This window comes from Leopardus geoffroyi, chromosome D4 (genome assembly GCF_018350155.1).
Source record: "Leopardus geoffroyi isolate Oge1 chromosome D4, O.geoffroyi_Oge1_pat1.0, whole genome shotgun sequence".
NCBI lineage: Eukaryota > Metazoa > Chordata > Mammalia > Carnivora > Felidae > Leopardus > Leopardus geoffroyi.
Genome location: NC_059342.1, coordinates 996888 through 1014834, shown reverse-complemented (window position 1 = coordinate 1014834; position 17947 = coordinate 996888). Strand labels below are relative to the sequence as shown.

General features: G+C 57.8%; 1 protein-coding gene across 1 annotated transcript in view; it reads right to left on the bottom strand.

Moving 5' to 3' along the window:
• FGD3 (FYVE, RhoGEF and PH domain containing 3) overlaps window positions 1–13165 on the bottom strand; it is a 53268-nt gene extending 40103 nt beyond the window's left edge. Inside the window, exon 1 of the mRNA XM_045467701.1 lies at window positions 13032–13165. The gene's annotated coding sequence lies outside the window, so the exon portion shown is untranslated. The remainder of the gene's footprint in view (window positions 1–13031) is intronic.
• Window positions 13166–17947: the final 4782 nt, after the last annotated feature.

Sequence of the window (17947 nt, the reverse complement as noted above, 5' to 3'; positions counted from 1 at the left end):
TCAGAGGGTGTCCGGCCACAGGGGAGAGACATCTACAGGCAGTCTTGTTTTCAGGCACTATTTCTCTATCCAATGACTTAATCAGTGGCCCAACAGACCAAACTGGGGCCTCAACCCGGAAGGGCTCCCTGATGGCGGTGAAGACCCGTTCTGTGCTGCTCACTCTCGGTGAGCCCAGAGGGCTTCAGGGGGTCCGAGGCTCTCTGGGGGAAGGCCTCACGTGCCCTCCCGTCTTCCATGCACCCACCCTCCGTGGGCGCTGCTCACATGACCCAGCCCTGGACGGTGGGAGCCCTGTGCCCCCTCCAGTCCTGCCCCTTGTTGAAAACATCCGGAATTAAAGTGTTTATTTCTTTGTAAAGAAAAAAAACTTGCCAAGATAACCAAATTCTCTCTCCTGTCCTTTGATAGATTTCTGGGCACAAACATTAAAATTCCATGTTTACTAAACACATGATGGTGCCCCACATCAGATGTGGGTAAAACCTGAGTCTGTGGCCAGTGGCATTTCCCCCAAGCTAAGCTTCTGGACAAACGGAGCCCAGTGTGTGGACGTGGACATTGGGAAAAGCTGTGTCCAGGCTACCCAGCAGCCCCTTGTATTGTCTCTGCAACTCGTCTGCGCCTCTAAAATTATTCCAAAATCAATATTGAATGTTTTAACGGATGGAACGATCGTGTGGTGGGACCACGAGCCACGCTGTTTTCCCTCAGAATCATGCTTCTCACAGCCTTTCATGTCCTGAGTGACTTCAACCAGGGAGGCAACGTGAGGGACACAGGTGGTAAAGACGGTCACTGGACGCAGAGCCATCTGTCTGCGGTTTTCACGTGCAGGGCCTCCACTGAGCCCGCACCTCGTCTCATTGCAACTTGGCTCAGTTTTGTGTCTTCTTCAAGATTCAGACAGCTGGCCTCCATTGGATGAGTCACCTCCGTCATTTAGTCCTGGTGAGGAATGAGGGCTGCGTGGGCTGTGGAATGATCCAGAAGCTGATAGCTCACAGAAAAGGAAATCTAAGTGGCCTGCCACACATGTGATGGGACAGCTACGGCCCACACCCACATACCCTCTCTCCCCGTCAGGTTAGCAGAGACCCCTCCACAGGATGGGGGGGGCGAGGGAAGGGGACACTTGCCCTTTGACCCAGCACCGACCACTCCAAAATCAGTGCTGAGCGTACCGCACAGGTGCGTGGTGGCGAGGGCCAGGTGGCTCCCTGCCCCAGGGCGGGGAAGAGCAAGCCTGGAAACAACCAAGGCCTGAGCACTGGCAGGTGGACTGCACGGTCCTGGGTCAGTACAGAGAAGCACCTGGCTGACGGCTGGGGTGGCAAGGACTCCTCATGGGCTGACCCGGCTGGTCTCTAAAACGGCCAGATGAAGTACTGGCCACAGAATGTGCTAGTTGTGAGTGCTGCATTTTAAAAAAAATGGTTGTGAGAAAAAAGCCTACCTGTCTATGTGGGGAGACCACAAATAGGGGAAAATATTGACACTTGATAAATGGAGAAGGATGGGGGGAGCACGAAGGAGCCCAAGGGAGGAGGATGGGGGAGCACAGGGGGAGGATGGGGGAGCACGAGGGAGGAGGACGGGGGAGCACGGGGGGAGGAGGATGGAGGAGCATGGGGGAGGATGGGGGAGCACAGGGGAGGAGGATGGGGGAGCACAGGAAGGGAGGAGGATGGGGAGCACCGGGGGGAAGGAGGATGGGGGAGCACAGAGGGGAAGGAGGATGGGGGAGCACAAGGGGGAGGATGGGGAGCACAGGGGGGAAGGAGGATGGGGGAGCACGGGGGGGAGGATGGGGGAGCACAGGGGAGGAGGATGGGGGAGCACAGGGGGAGGATGGGGGAGCACAGGGGGAGGATGTGGGAGCATGGGAGGAGGATGAGGGAGCACAGGGGGGAGGATGGGGGAGCACAGGAGGATGTGGGAGCGTGGGGGGAGGATGGGGGAGCACAGGGGGGAGGATGGGGGAGCACGGGGGAGGGATGGGGAGCACGGGGGAGGAGAATGGGGGAGCACAGGAGGGGAGGATGGGGGAGCACAGGGGAGGAGGATGGGGGAGCACGGGGGAGGAGGATAGGGGAGCACAGGGGGGAAGGAGGATGGGGGAGCACAGGGGGGAGGAGGATGGGGGAGCACGGGGGGAGGAGGATGGGGGAGCACAGGGGGAGGATGGGGGAGCACGGGGGGAGGATGGGGGAGCACGGGGGGAGGATGGGGGAGCACGGGGGAGGAGGATGGGGGAGCACAGGAAGGGAGGAGGAGGAGGATGGGGAAGCACGGGGGAGGAGGAGGGGGAGCACAGGATGGGGGCACCGCTACCCCAGAGAAGAAGGGAGGCCTGAACAGGTGCAAACAGTGGTTGGGGAGCACCCCTCTCCCTGCACCTCGTGGAAGGCAATCTGGAGCCTCCACCAAAACAACGATGACGAAATGGCTCACAGCCCTGTGTGCCGCGACCCCTGCACGTGCCAGTCCTTCGTGCCCATGGATGAGCAAGAACGTGACACACGGCCGTGTCTGGAGGAGGGAAATCACAGACATGAATGGCTGCCAATGGGGAACCGCTTCTGTCCATTACCACAGTGCAGAGGTTTCTATAATAAGTAAAATGCTTTAGTTCATTAAGTAAAATAATTCCTATAATAACAAAATTAAAGTGAATTAAAACAAGACGGGTAGTGTCGGCGGGTCAGGATGGAGGAACGTATGAACGAGCAGGATGGGGAGTCCAGAACTGCAGTCACGCGCACGTGGTCGGCTGGTTTTGGCTGATGGTGTCAGCGCTCACGGGACGGGACAGCCCCTCACAAGTGTGCGTTAGCAAGTGGACACCGCACGGACAGGTGGACTTCAGCCGTCACTCACCTCACACACAATAGCTGGGACGGAACGGTCTTAACCGCGAGCACTAGAGAGCTTCTAAAAACACGCAGGCGAGGCACCTACGCCCTCAAGGCACGCAGGTGTCTCAGGCCTAAAAGCCACAGAAAAAAACGTGATAAACCAAACGTCACCGACATGACGCTGTGCTTCTCCAAAGGGGAGCTGCGGAGTAGGAGGAAGTACTTGTAATACATCCGTCTGACAAAGGACTTGTGTACAGAATATATAAAAATTTCCTATGGATACATGTTTTAAAATAAGGCTAGTTTGCTGTTTGTTGCCTCTGGGACAAGATATTATTACTGAAATAATCTTGTGAAATGTGCCTCTCTCTTTCCCTGCTTTTATTTCGACTGCCTTTCAGGAAGATGTTAAGGTTGGTTTTCACCTCTGGCAATGTTTTAGCACCTCTTTCCTACATTAGACATTCTAGCTGTCACATTTTTCTAGTGTGATAGTAAACACTAGTCAAATGATACAAAAGTTAAAAAAAAATTCCTATGAACCAATAAAGACAAAGAATCTGATAAAAATAAATTGAGGAATAGACTAGACCAGGCACTTGGCTTACAAACGTTGTCTAAACAGACAAGGAGCACACAGGGACAGGCTCAGCAGCACTGTCATCAGGGAAACGTAAATTAAAGCCTCCACGAGATACTGAGATACCGCCATGCCCATCAGAGTGGCCAAAGTCCAAGGCCGATGGTACCAAGTGCCGACAGGATGAGGGGTGACAGAAGCACTTGGCACACACCCGCCTACGACCCAGCAATCCCACTCCTGGGGGGGGGGGTTTCCCCAAGAGAAAAGAAAGCACCTGTCCCCACAAAGACCTGGTCACTGTGTCTGTGGAAACCTTGTTCATAATAACTCAAAACTGGAAATAACCGAAATGTCCACCAACTGGAGAATGAATCAGCCAAGTGTGGAACGGTCCTAACAGGAAACATCACTCAGCTACTGATACACCAGCGACAGGGATGCGTCTCATAAGAAGCCAGATGGAAGAGGCTATTCTAGGTGAAGTGAATCAACAGGCAGAACTTGGGCATGAAGTTGGGGCGGCAAAACCTCTGTGGTGGGGGCTGCTCCGGCTGCTGTAACAAAATACCGTAGAAACCACAGGAATGCATCTGCCCCAGTCCCGGGGGAGGGAAGGTGGGGAGGCAGGCGTGAGCAGGGCCGGCCTCCCCTGAGGCCTCCCTCCTGGTGTGTAGACGGCCATCCTCTCCCGTGTCCTCACGGGGTCGTCCCTCCGTACATGTCTGTGCCCACATCTCTGCCTATAAGGACACCAGTCACACTGGATTAGGGCCCACACACAAGACCTCATTTTAACTGGTTAGCTTTTTAAGGGTTCAGTCTCTAACTACGGTCACATTCTGAGGATTGAGGGTTAGGATTTCAGCACATGAATTTGGGGGGCACCGTTCATCCCACAACACCTCTGGAGGGTGGGAACGGGAGAGGATGTCACTGTTGTTGCTCAATAAACGTGTCCATGTGTGCAGATGACACGCTTGTCTACGAAAATCCCATGAATCTACAAAAACACTTAGAAGTAGCAAGTCACGGACACAGGATCAATTCACGAAAATCGCTTGAATGTTTATACGCTGGCGATGAACGTACAGATGCCAAAATCCAAAAAACACAATGCCGTTTACGCACACACACACGCACACACACACGCACAAGCATGTGCTAAGCTTGGGTGCTGAAAAGTATAGTATGATGACGAAGGAAACAGAAGTCTTAAAAAAGGCACATTGTGTTCATGGACTGAGGATTCAAGACAGTCACAACGTCAATTCTCCCACAAATGACCTGTGAGTTTAATTCGGTTTCTATCAAGGTCCCAGCAAGGCTTTCTGTAGACCTTAGAGGAGCTCATTCCAGAATGTACATGGAAGGCACGGGTCCCCGGGCAGCAGGCGGCCGTGAGCAGGCGGACGACGCTGGAGGAGCCCCTGGCCCCACAGTAAGGTCCCTCTGTAGCCACAGCAAAGGGGACAGGGTGGCGCTGGGGGGACACACACAGGCATCAACGGGGCACAGCGGGAGCCCCACCGCGGGGGCGGGGGGGAGGGGCTGCCAACCGTGCGAAGGGAGGAAAAAGAGCCTTTCCACAGATGGCCTCGGAGGACGGGACCTCCACAGGCAAACAAGAAACCCGACCTAAACCGCACGCCTGATACACCAGCACAAAGTGGGTCATAGATCAAACGTAAAATGTAAATTAACTTCAAGAAAAACAGGAGAAAACTTTTGGGACCTGGGGCCAGGGCACCAAGAGCACGAGCCCTGATGGGAAAATTGACAAGTGCGAGCTTGGCCGGGGTTAGATGCCCTCACACGTGTGGGACGGAGAACTTGGAGACAGGCCACGCCAGCCCACGGCGACCAGGATGTGCTGAAACTGGCCACCCGCACCCGGCTCGCAAATGGGCTGCCGCTCTGGGAAGAGCCCAGCAGGTTCTTCTAGAAGGAAAAGGCCACCACCCAGGACACAGCAATGGCCTCGTGTCCGTGCGGAGACGTGAAGCCCTGCGTCCATACAGACACCTGCACGCAGATGTGCAGCCTCATTCCCCACAGCCCTGGCCTGCACACAGCCCCGTGTGCCCCAGGGGTGCAGGGCTGAGCTGAGGCACGCCCGCAGCCCCGACACGCTGGGTGCACAGCAGACCCGGCGGGTCCATTTGAAACAGCTCCAAGCTCCACCTACAGAGCATCGTTCATGGACGTGCGTTCACGGAGCACAGGCGAGCTGCGTCCTTAGGCAGTTCACACCTGCTTGTGCCCGTGCGGACGTCCTGCTGTGCACGGCACTCCACAGTCGTGCAGGACGTCACCCTCCGGGGAGGCTGCGTAAACCACACGTGAATCTACAGTTAGTTATTGCAGAATAAAAAGGTTAATTTTTAAGACAGAGCTAATGGAGGGCGCCTGGGTGGCTCAGTCGGTTAAAGGTCCACCTTCGGCTCAGGTCACGATCTTGTGGTTTGTGAGTTCGAACCCTGCATCGGGAGCTTGCTTCCAGTTCTGTGTCTCCCTCTCTCTGTCCCTCCCCCACTTGCACTCTCTCTCTCTGCCAAAAATAAACATTTTTTAAAAATTAAAAGAGGGGCGCCTGGGTGGCGCAGTCGGTTAAGCGTCCGACTTCAGCCAGGTCACGATCTCGCCGTCCGTGAGTTCGAGCCCCGCGTCGGGCTCTGGGCTGATGGCTCGGAGCCTGGAGCCTGTTTCCGATTCTGTGTCTCCCTCTCTCTCTGCCCCTCCCCCGTTCGTGCTCTGTCTCTCTCTGTCCCAAAAATAAATAAACGTTGGAAAAAAAAAATTTAAAAATTAAAAGAAAAAGGGGCTAATGGAGTCCTCTGATTGTTAAGACAAACAGTGACTTATCCAGGGAAACAGGGCAGCTCCCAGAATCCCCAGCACAACAGAAATGGACGTGGGGCCGAGACCCAAGGCCTCGCAGCTCCTCCACATTAGCCAGCACACCCCGCCCGTCACCCTGTGCCCTCTGCCCAGGGCACCCTCCGCACCACCGTCCACACCCAGCACAGGTGTGCAGGCTGGACACTCCTGCCCTCCAGTGCCTGCCGCTCCCCTCCCCACAACATCGGCACCTGGCATCACAGCCCCTGCGTCCCCACAGACAGAGTGAAGGAGGAGCAGCCTCGGGGACACCCCGCCTCCCTCCTCCCAGAAGGGAGGCCATGTCTCAGGAGGCCAAGCAGCTGCCAAGGCCAGGCTGGGAGCCAGCAGAGGATGTGGCCGGGACAGCGGGCCACTGACACGGGGCGCAGGGCAGCAGGGCGAGCCAAGGCCCTGCAGGGGAGCATCCCGGTACCGACGGCGATGAGGAAACCGAGGCTCAGGGATGCGCGAAGGCTTTACTCAGTCTCCCAGCAGCTCCCCAAGACGGAGGCTTGCCCGCCCCTCATCCCTGCACGGCTCCCTGCGCCCTGCCCCTCCCGCTTACTCTGGGGAGGACCGTCAGGCCAGGGTGGGACAGTGTCGGGCACTGAGGCGGTGGGACACAACAGGCTTTGGAGGGGTCAGCTCTGTCAGCCGGCAGGTGCCTGAACACCCACCCACCCAGTGCCGGACAAGACCTGGGAGGGAACAGCAAACTCCCCACGGACGTGTGGGCCGCTGGGCTTGCCGGCTCTGGGGCTGGGCTTCTGGGGTTTTCCATTTTCCTGTCCTTGCTTCTCAGGAATATATGCATTTTTACAAAGAACATTTATCATATTGGCATTTGGGAGAACAGTCAACCTATTTAAAAATAAGACGGTAAACTCTTACTGCTCATTCGAGATTCCAAACCTCCAGCAATTGCCGTCAGAGGCACTACTGTCTCCACGTCTGTTTATACATGGAAAATTTAATTTCTACTTAGCTGTCTTAAATTTCTCTGAGGAAAAATGCGGTCAAGAAACCCAGGAGGAACGGACCCGGAACGTAATTCTGCTTTCTGAAAACACACTTTTGCAAAATGTTCTCTAGGTTCCTTTCCACTGAAAGTGCATATTGTTCAAAGACAGAAAATGTCCCCTAAATTGGGCGCTGCTGAGCACGTAGCCGGAAGCCAGGCGGCACAAAGGACGACCGAGTGGCCGAGGACGGCCTCGCAGCCCACACCTGGCTTTGGGCGCCAGATGTCAGCGTGAGAGAGTGAGGGCCTGATTGCTGAGCAGTCCCGTTACCTCTTTACGTAAACAAAACAAAAGCAGAATTGCTCTGAAAACCTTTGACAGTTCAGTCATCCCAGCCAAAAGGAGCCTTTGGGATGCGCTGGAGAACTTGTGGCCTCAGTCCCTTACGCGAGGTGGCGTTTGGGAGCCTTGCAGACAGAACAGGACAGTTACGGGAGGTCCTGGTGAGTGAGGGCAACGCCCCAGGCGAAGTGGCCCCTGGCCTGTGACACAGCACTCTGACGCCCGTCACTGAGGGGGTGCCGTGTCTACGGGCTTTTTTTTAACCCCATGAGAAAGAAAATCATCGTGCGTATATAGGCACACCTCGCTTCCCTGCAGTTTTTCACAAATGGAAGGTTTACGGCAACCGTGTGTGGAACAAGTCTTTTGGCGACATTTTCCCAAACTTGTTCATCATTATTATATTTGTTTCGGTGATCTGTGATCTTTGATGTTACCATGCTAAGCTGAGGCACCGCGAGCCAAGCCATATACGATGGTGAACTTAACTGATAAACTTAAACTGATAAACTGTGGTGTTCTGGCTGCTCGCCTGTCCCCCCCTGCATCTCTGTCCCCCTCCTCAGGCCTTCCCATTCCCTGAGACACAACAGTACTGACATTAGGCCCACTCAGAACCCCACGACGGCCCCCAAGCGTTCAAGTGAAAGGAGGAGTCACGCGTCTCTCGCGTTCAATCACAAGCTAGAAAAGATGAAGCTTCGTAAGGAAGACAGGGCGAAACCCCAGCCAGGCTGAAATCTAGGCCACTTGTGCCAAACAGGTAGCCAAGTTGTGAAGGCAAAGGAAGAGTCCTTGAAGGACACTGCACGCATGCGCCACCCCAGTGGACACACGGGTGATAAGCAAGGGAAACAGCCTGACTGCTGATATGGAGGAAGTCTGGCCGGTCTGGATGGGAGATCAAAGGGGCCACGACGTTCCCTTCAGCCAAAGCCTCGCCCAGAGCAAGGCCCAGACTCTTCGATCCGGCGAAGGCTGAGGAGGTAAGGAAGGAGCAGAAGAGGTAGGAGCTAGCAGAGGCTGGTTCAGGAGGTTTGGGGAAAGAAGCTCTCTCTGTGACACCCAAGTGCAAGGTGAGGCAGCACGTGCTGACGCAGAAGCTGCCGGAATTATCCAGAAGATCTGGCCGAGAGGACTCAGGAAGGTGCTCACACTAAACAGCGGACTTTCCATGCAGATGAAAGAGGCTTCTGCCGGAAGAAGAGGCCACCTAGGATTTTCATGGCTGGCGAGGAGAAGTCAGGGCCTGGCTTCGAAGCCTCCAGGGACAGGCGGACTCTGCTCAGGAGCGGACGCAGCTGGTGACTTGAGGTGGAAGCCAGCTGGAAGCTCACTGGCCATTCTGAAAATCCTAAGCCCGTAGCAATCGCGCAAAATCTCCTCCGCCCGTGCTCTTTACTTGGAACGACAAAGCCTGGCGGACAGCAGATCTGTCCACAACACGGTTGACCGACTGGTTCAAGCCCACTGTTGAGACCTGCTGCTCAGGAGCAAAGATTCCTTCCAAAAGATGACTGCTCAAAGACATTGCACCTGGTCACCCAAGAGCTCTGATGGAGACGAGCAATGAGATTACTGTTGCTTTCACGCCTGCTGCCAACACCACCACCATTCTGCAGCCCATGGATCGAGGGGTAATTCTGACCTCCAAGTCTCATTAGTTAAGAGACACCTTTCGTGAGCTCATAGCTGCCATACACACTGATTGCTCTGATGGATCTGGGCAGAGGAAACTGAAAACATCCTGGGAAGGAGTCACCACGCTAGATGCCATGAAGAACACTGGGGATTCATGGGAAGAGGTCACGATTCAACACGAACAGGAGTTGGGAAGAAGCTGGTTCCAGCCCCGGGGCGGACTTTGAGGGGTTCAGGACTCCAGGGGAAGAAGTCACCGCAGACGTGAGGCAACAGGAGAACCGGAAGCAGAAGGGGGGCCTGAAGACGGCAGGGAGCTGGGCCACCTCAGGAGACAACTCCAACGGATGGGGACTTGCTTCCCGTGGATGAACAAAGAAAGTGGTTTCCTGAGACGGAGTGTGCTCCCGGTGACGATGCTATGAAGAGTGTCAAAATGACAACACAGATTTGAGAATATCACACGAACTTAGCTGACAGAGCAGCGGACAGGGTGTGACAGGATAGACTCCTGTTTTGAAAGAAGTTCTGTGTGTAAAATGCTACCAAACAGCATCACGTGCTACAGAGAAATCGTTCTTGAGAGAAGAGTCAGTCAATGTGGCAAACGTCACAGTTGTCTTATTTCCAGCGATGGCCACAGCCGCCACCTCCCTGCGGGGTCAGCCGCCACTGCCCTGAGGGGTCAGCAGCCTTTAACACTGAGGGAAGACCCTCCACCAGCAAAAAGATTGTGGCTGGCTGAAAACCCAGATGATGGTTAGCGTTTCTTAACAGTACTTAAGTACTTATTGCAATATTCACTTTGTCCCAGTGGTCTAGAAGGAAACCCTCAATTTCTCTGATTCAAGAAGTAGGGTGACACGGGGTGGCCACCAGCACCCAGGCCCAGGCCCTGAGTTCGGGGTCCACCACCGTCCCGGCCGCACACTGCAGCCCCACGTACGCATCCTCTCCCATTGGGATCCTCACTCTCAGCTCCTGATGAACCAAAGTGATTCGGCCTTCATAGCTCTGTGTATTTAGGGGACTGCCTTTCAGGGGAAGGAGGATGGGACTCTGCTGGCAGCCCCCCCAAACACGCAGTGTGAAAGGAGGGAGTGGGAGGGGCTTACTGGAAATTAATTACTGGGAAACAAAAGGTTCTCGTTTCCTGGTCAAGCATATGTCGCCAGCAACTTCATTCTAAAAGCCCCAGCTGGAGCTCTAGAAAGTCCGTGGGGATTCCCTCCTCGGCACCAGACACACCAGACCTGGCCTCCTTGGTCTCTCACCTCCCACTCAGCCAGGCAGGGGCAGCGGCCACCCCCATTCTGCCCCATCTCCCTGTTCCCGCAGGGGACCCTGGGGGCTGAGCAGCCCCAGGAGGGCATGAGCTGGGGGTGGGGGCAACTCTGGGCTGACAGCCTCAGCTTCCACCTGGAGCATCCTGCCCTTGCCGTGTCCCAGGTTGGGGTGCTCTGTGTCCCCAGGTCGCCTCGGGGCTCCCGAACAGCAGACCCCCTCTGAGTGTTCCTCAGATCTGCCCATAGGCTCCCACAGCCCACAAGGGCCAACCTGAAGTGGGAGGGAGCTTCCTAAACTCACAACCGGGAAGAGTCAGCCCAGGTCCAGGACTCCCACGGAAGTGGGTCCTGGGCTCCCACCCTGCGGCTTCACCAGCCCCTCCCTGAGTTCGGTCTGGCAAACACACAGCTCTCCCCTTGTATGCACCTGCTTCTCTATCCTGCATGCTTTAGCTGAACCAGATCCCTTCTGCAACAAGATGGCAAAGAGGCAGGAGGGAGGAGGAAGGTGAGGGGTGGAGGGAGGGAGGGGGGAGGGAGGAGGATGCAGGAGGGAAGGAGAAAGGAGGGAGGAGGGAGGAGGAGATGGATGGAGATACAAAAAAGGAAGTGGGTGGGTCACTAGGTGGTTAGCGGTGCTCAGTGCCCACGGGCCAGTTAGTTGAGCGCTACTGTAGGTGCAGGAGCCTCAGGGGAGTGGCAGGACGGTGCCCCCTCCTTGGCTGCAGCGCAGGGTATGGGGCCAGGCATCAGTGCCCACAGGGAGGAGACGGCCTTCAGCCCCTCGGGGGCAGATCGCTGCCAACATGGGCGCCCAGCCTCTCACTGGACAACTGGTCCCTGTGCACACGTGCACACACACAAGTCCACGCGCACACACGGTGGGCAACGGCTGCGGGGAAGGGGTGGCCTGAGTGGGCTGGGATTACTGAGCCATGGGCATGCTCCAACCCCATCTGTGCTTGAGGGAGGTCCCCGCACAGCCCCAAGGCCCCTGGGGGTCCCTCACCATGTGTCCTGGGGTGGGAGGAAGCCCCCAAAGCTGGCCCGAGGCTGTGGGACTGAGGCAGGACTGGCAACCACAAGCCTGGGAAGGCATCCCGCCACCCAGGGAAGCCACTGCAGTCTGACCAGCCATGTGCGTGCAGAGGGTACCCTTCAGCTCCTGTCACCCATATCAAGCCCTGCTGGACAGCTGGGGACACTGAGGCATGGGCCCCAGTCACATGGTTGGGGGGCAGGTGGTCATGTCCTGCCCTGAGCCCCCAGAGCCCGTCTGTCCACTGTGCCCAGAGCAGGTCCAGGCCCCCACGGCGCAGGCTGAGGTCACTGAGCGAGCCCACCAAGGGCCCGGGGACGAGCTGTGGCAACCACCGTGGTACAGAGGAGGAAACTGAGGCCCCGGCCCAGGGTCTACCCGAGGGAGTCTCTGTGCCGGTGGGACCCTGGCCTGGCACAGAGGAGGCCCCGCACCCAGAGCCTGTGGCCTTCAGCCGCCCGCCCCAGCAGCCCAACAGCCAGGCCTGGACGGAACCCCCACCCCAGGCACGTTGAACTTTCCCGCAAAGGCACTGTGGCTGGGCCTGCCGGCTTACACTAGTTCAAAGAGGAATCGTGTGTGCAGACCCCTTCACTCCAGGCTGAGCTGGGAAGTCGCCCTACATGCCCATGTCCCGGTCCACACCTCCGAAGAGCCTGGGGCCTGGCGTCCCCAAGGACTCGGGAGTGTGCAGTCTTCAGCCTCTCTGTCAAGAAAAGGTACCCTCGACCACATGCATCCGAGGGGCTGGTTTTCCTGAAGAGAGAGAAAGCTGGGGGCGGGGGAACGCTGGAAACTTAAGTGACAGAAGCCAATCCTAGAAGGCAACACCCGCACAGTCCTGCCGGTGTGACCTGGCTGCCAGGGGCTTCTTAGGGTGTGAAACGATGGGCAGGCGTCAGGACACGTTTGTCCCAAGCCCACGGAAGGCCCACCAAGAGTGACCCCAACAACGTGTGGGCTCCGGGCCACGATGCCCAGCCCGTGCAGGCTCACAGGCGCCCCTCCATGAGGGGGAGGCCGGGGGTGGGCCGGGGGTGGGCCGGGGGCGCAGGGTAAATCTCTGAACTTTCCTCCATTTTGCTGTGGACCTAAAACTGCTCTAAAAAATTGCTTTTATAAAAAGACTGTCCGGCGTCTGAAACGGGGTCCCCGTTTTCGTGGCAACCTCAGGCCGTGGCATTTCTAAGCACACCCCCACTCCCCTCCCGGCGGTTCAACCAGACGTGGGGACGTCCGGAGACAGACACGCACGTGCCCAGCAAACATCCAGGGGCGGGAGGCCGGGGGCGGGCACCCGCCGAGGGAGGGGCAGGCCCCCTCCTCAAGTCACCTGGGCGCACGCAGGCGCTGTGTCCCTGCCCGCCACCCTGCAGGAGCAGCGCGGGGACCGGGACCTCACCGCCACCTGAAACCTTTCCAGTCGCACCTACTCACCGCCTTCCCCGCCAAGGGGGCCCAGCAGGAAGCCCCCGTCCGGCCGGCGCGCGCGGGGAGGCCACCACGGGGCGGGGACGGCGGCCCTGCCCCCTCCGGCCCTCCCTCGGGCGGGGCGGCGCCCGCACAGCCCCTTTCTTCTCCAGCCCCGACAAAGCCAGCAGGGGGCGGGGCGGCCCGGGGGATGCCCACCGTCTCCGTGGCAACGCGGAGGGCCGGCTGCTGGGTGCGGTGGGACGCTAGCCGGGTGTCCCTGTGGGCGGAAGCAGGCCGGGGCAGGCTGGGAGAAGAGAGGTGTTATCTATTGTTCCGCAACCCCCTGCGGCCCGCCCTCCCTCTTACAGACTTGTTACAAGGTCCTGAGGCCACAGGACGCTTTACTCCACCAGCACGGTTGTGTGTACCCGCTTAGCACGTGTCTCGGGAGGCTCCCGGGAGGACACAGTTGCTTACAGAGGGCTTTGTTTGGAGGCCGTGCGGGTGTGTGTCTGTGTGTATGTGTGTGCATGTGTGCGTGTGAGATGCTGTGTGTGGCTGACACAGGACCCAGGCAAGACATGGGCAGCCCTGCCAGGCCACCCCAAACCAGCCGTCGGTCAGTGAGGGACACACACACACACACACACACACACGTGCCCACAGGACAGCAACATGCCTGTAGCATCAGGGACAGGAGGTGACAGCCAGGGTGAGGCCCCCGACACCCAGGAGATGCTGGGCCTGTCGTCCTGTCCTCTGGACACAGCTCCAAGTGTCCCCATGTGGCCTTTCCTTTGCCAGGAAATCTGCAGATAGAAACACAGGCTTGTGGTCCACCAAGAATGTCGTGTCATCGGCTCCTGAGGCGAGCGCTACGTGGCATTAAATAGTTAGGAGGCTGTGCAGCAGCCGTGGGGGCCAGATCACCATTTGGGAAAGATGCCTTCTGCCACGTGGAGGGACCGAGTGCAAGTGTCCCTTCTTCCCGCTCAGCCGTGAAGGAAGAGTCTGGCAAATAGCCACCAGGAAGGACGGGGCCGCTGGCTTTCAGGCACTTCCCATCCGGGCTGCATTTCTTCGTCCAAACCTGGGTCTCTTCACCCGAAACTCCCACCCGACTGCCTCTCGGAGAAAGGCTCCCTCCCAGTGCAAAGCCACAGGGGGCTTCAGATTTAGCCCCAAGGTCATCCCGGAAGGAGACCCCGTGCCTCCAGGTGCCGCCAGGTAACTCCATCCCGGGTTCCCGAACCCACGGTGACTGTTGCCAACCCCAGTAAAGAAAAGGTGTCTTCGGCTGAGGTCGGAGCCCTGTGATTGGCCTGTGGCAGGCTAGAAATGGCAGAAACACTTCAATTCCAAACGTTTATCTGCTGCGTTTAAAGATAGCCAGCAACGGCCTGTCAACAAACGTTTCTGGTGTGCTGCCTGGAGCACAAGAGGCAAGGCATCCTGTCCCCAGCGTGCTGGACACACACTCTTTTCTCTGCAGCATTGGCCCCCAAGCACACTGGGTCCTGCACCTCTCCCCCAACCTCCACCAGCTGCATGACCCCCGAGAAGGGGCCCCCTCCTGTGCCGGTCTGATGTGCCCGAACACTCTCCTTCAGCACCCAGGCATCGCACCTGTGGGGCCCGCAGCCCCGAGCTTGGCCGCTTGCCGCAGAGACGCTGACTCCCCCTGCCAGACACACGGACGGCAAGTAAGCTACTATTACACGGTGAGTGTAACTCCAATAAGGACTGTTTACTAAACGCTTACGTACTGACCAGTGATGAATCAGTTGCTCTGAACACTCGCTGGACGCCAGGCCCCCACGTGAGGGCATCATCGCTTGCCCCCAGGGAGGTGAGCATCATTAATTCTAGTCACAGATGAAGAAGCCTCAAGGCGGGTGAAATGCTTGGGAGGGAGCTGGGAGTGCCTCCAGACAAGGCGGCTGGAGCTCTGTCTGCCGGCTCCTGGCTCACCGGCCTGGGCATGGGTGCCACCGTGGCTCTCGTCCTGACAGCTGGTGGATGGAAGCCACATGTGTGCGCACACACCTGTGTGCTCACACACACGCACGCGCTCACACACACCGTATGCAAGTGTGTATAACACGCTCCCACCCCACATTTCTGTGCTGTGACAAACCCAGAATGTTCTAAATTAAAAAAAAATACTTTATTCTTGTTTTTATTTAAAAAATTTTTTAATGTTTATTTTCAAGAGAGAGAGAGAGAGAGACAGAGTGTGAGCGTGGCAGGGGCAGAGAGAGCCAGAGACACAGAATCGGAAGCAGGCTCCAGGTGCTGAGCTGTTAGCACAGAGCCTGACATGGGGCTCGAACTCATGGACCATGAGATCATGATCTGAGCTGAAGCTGGACCTTAGTTGACTGAGCCCCCCAAACACATCTAGAATTCTCTAAAGGACAGTAGCCAGGAATACAGGGACACGCCTCCAGGCCTGTTTTGGCACAGAGCTTGCTGTGAGCCAAGGTGATGCAGGACACCTCCCCGGGGAGGGATGCCTATGGCCCTCCAGAAGCAGCAGGACAGGCACAACCTGTGCCATCTGATCCCGGCAGCCCTGGAGTGAAGCCTGTCTCTTGGCTTTGCTGGTGGAGGCCCCGAGACAAGGCTGGCCATACCCAGGGGGCAGGGCCCGTGAGCCCCTCTCCCAGGGGGCCCCGGACCGGCTGCTCTCCCATCAGTCTGCGGACTGGGGGTCTCTGAGCAAGAAGCCCCTCCCCTGGCAGCCTCAGGGGTGCCCCCTGGCCCACACAGAGGGTGTAGCAGGGGGTGGAGGTGGCCGCAGGGCCTGGCCAGGATGGCGGAAGCCCCATGTGTCTGCGGAGGCCTCACCCGTGTCATGGGAAAGATGCCCCAGCCCGGCCCCGCCATAGCTCCAGCGCTCTCGGTGACGCGTCCCAGGTCTCAGACCCGAACACGCGAGCACGCAGCTTCCCCCAGGCTGCCTCTCTGTCACGGCTGCGTACACGGGGCACCACAGCCTAAATGACGAGTGCATCCGTGCTTGGGGAATATGGTGCTAAAACCCGTGCCAACTGTCCCTTGGAAAACAGCGTATTTCATCTCAGTTTTGGACACGTCCTCCATTCAGCCCAGAAGAGCATCAACAGACAGAGAAACCCAGTGAGACCCCGCCTTGATGGGTCTTCAGATTCTGGTAGCATCTGCAGGGACCTGGGACCTGAACCGGAGGGCAGCCGACCCCATCCACCTCAGGCCACTGACCCGTCTCCTCTGCAGCCCACGGCAGCCCAGCCAGAACAACCCCCTGACCACACCCTCCTTCCCTCAGGGACCCCCTGACCACGCCCTCCTGTCCCTGGACATCCCCTGGAAAGACGAGGCTGGAGCATGTGCTGGCCCCAGAAAGGAAGAAAATGCTCAGAAAAAAGGGTGGGACTTGTCAGCAGGACTCAGGACCTGGTCTGGGGCAGCTCCCAGCAGCCAGAGCCGGAATCACTTAAGCAACAAAAGAAAGGGTGTCAGGTTTAACCCGCAGAGTCAATATCCATGAGTCCAAGCTGATGTTAATAACTGAAGTCAGCCAGCCGTGCGGGGGACCAGAACCCCAGCCCACAGTGACGCTGCACAGAGGCTTGGGAGGCGCCAGGAACAGGGGCTGAGGACAGGACCACACGCGGGAAGACGGCGGGGGTCTCAGGAGAGACCGGATCCGCACCGTCTCCCCCGAGATGCTTAGCAACCTTGAAGGCGAAGGAGAAACCAGCTGAACCCAGTGACCAGGCCAGGTCGCCAGGGAGGCGCTGCAGATGCGTGCCATCCCTGAAGCCCCGATGTGACCTTCTGCAGGGTTCCTCCCAAATGTAAGCAGCCTGCAGCCACGGGGAAACGGAGGGCAAGCTCACACTGAGGGCCCTGCGCTGTGGCAAATCGGGGAGAGTCGGGAGAAGGAACAGCTAAGTGCAGGGTGGCATCCGGAGCAGGAAAGGAAAGTCACTGGCAGTGGGTGAAATGTGGGTGGGTCCGGAGTTTAGACGGCGGGGGGGCACCAAGGCGGCTGTGCCTGATTCGGTGGGTGTGCTGTGGTTGCCTACATTCAGGGACCCCGTGAGGAGCCAGGGACTGGCTACCAGCTCCCCAGCTTTTCTGTAACTCTAACATTGGCTTGGAATAAACACCTCGGCGGTTCCCCATGGCCCGCAGGATGAGGCACGGACGCCCTGTCCTGGCATTCAAGGCTCCTCGGCAAGGCTCCAGCCTTCCGTGGGAGCTGGAAATGCCCTTCCTTTCCCAGGCAACAGCCCGTTTTGCTCGGCCTTTAAGGGGAAAGCTACCCTGGCTCCGGTAACCCGAGGGCCACACCTGACCTCTCTGACCCATCACACCCAGCTCCTGGCCGTCCTCATGGACCCCTGGGCCCACCACACAACACACACACACACACACATACCTGGCAAGCCTCCTGGTCTTCTGAGCCTGGGGGCGCTGGGTGGGCACCCACTCTGCTATTCTTTGTGCTCACGTGTCATCCAGGGGCAGCGGTTAGGGGCTGTGCGTCCTTGGGCAAGTTACTTACCCTCTCTGAGCTCCATTTCCTCATCCATATAATGAGAATAATGAGTACCAATCTCTCCCAGTTGTTGAGGGGACTAAAAGAGGTTTCGTACAGCCCCTGTTGTCAGGGCCACCAGGATATCACCTCCCCACAGGCTGGTGGGCATGTCCCTGTGACCATGTGGGCGCGCCCAACACAGCAGCTCCCCAGGCCACCGTCAACACTTGGAACCTGGAACAGAGTCTAACCAGAGCGCAGCGCCTGCTGGGTGCCCCGGAGCAAATGTGGAAGCAAATGTGGGGCCTGTGTTGCTCATGCTCACACTCGTCCAGGGGAAAACTGAGGGCGGGGAGGAGGGCTGAGAAGCCCTCTTGGTTCTGAGCCACCAGCATCCTTGGCGATTCTG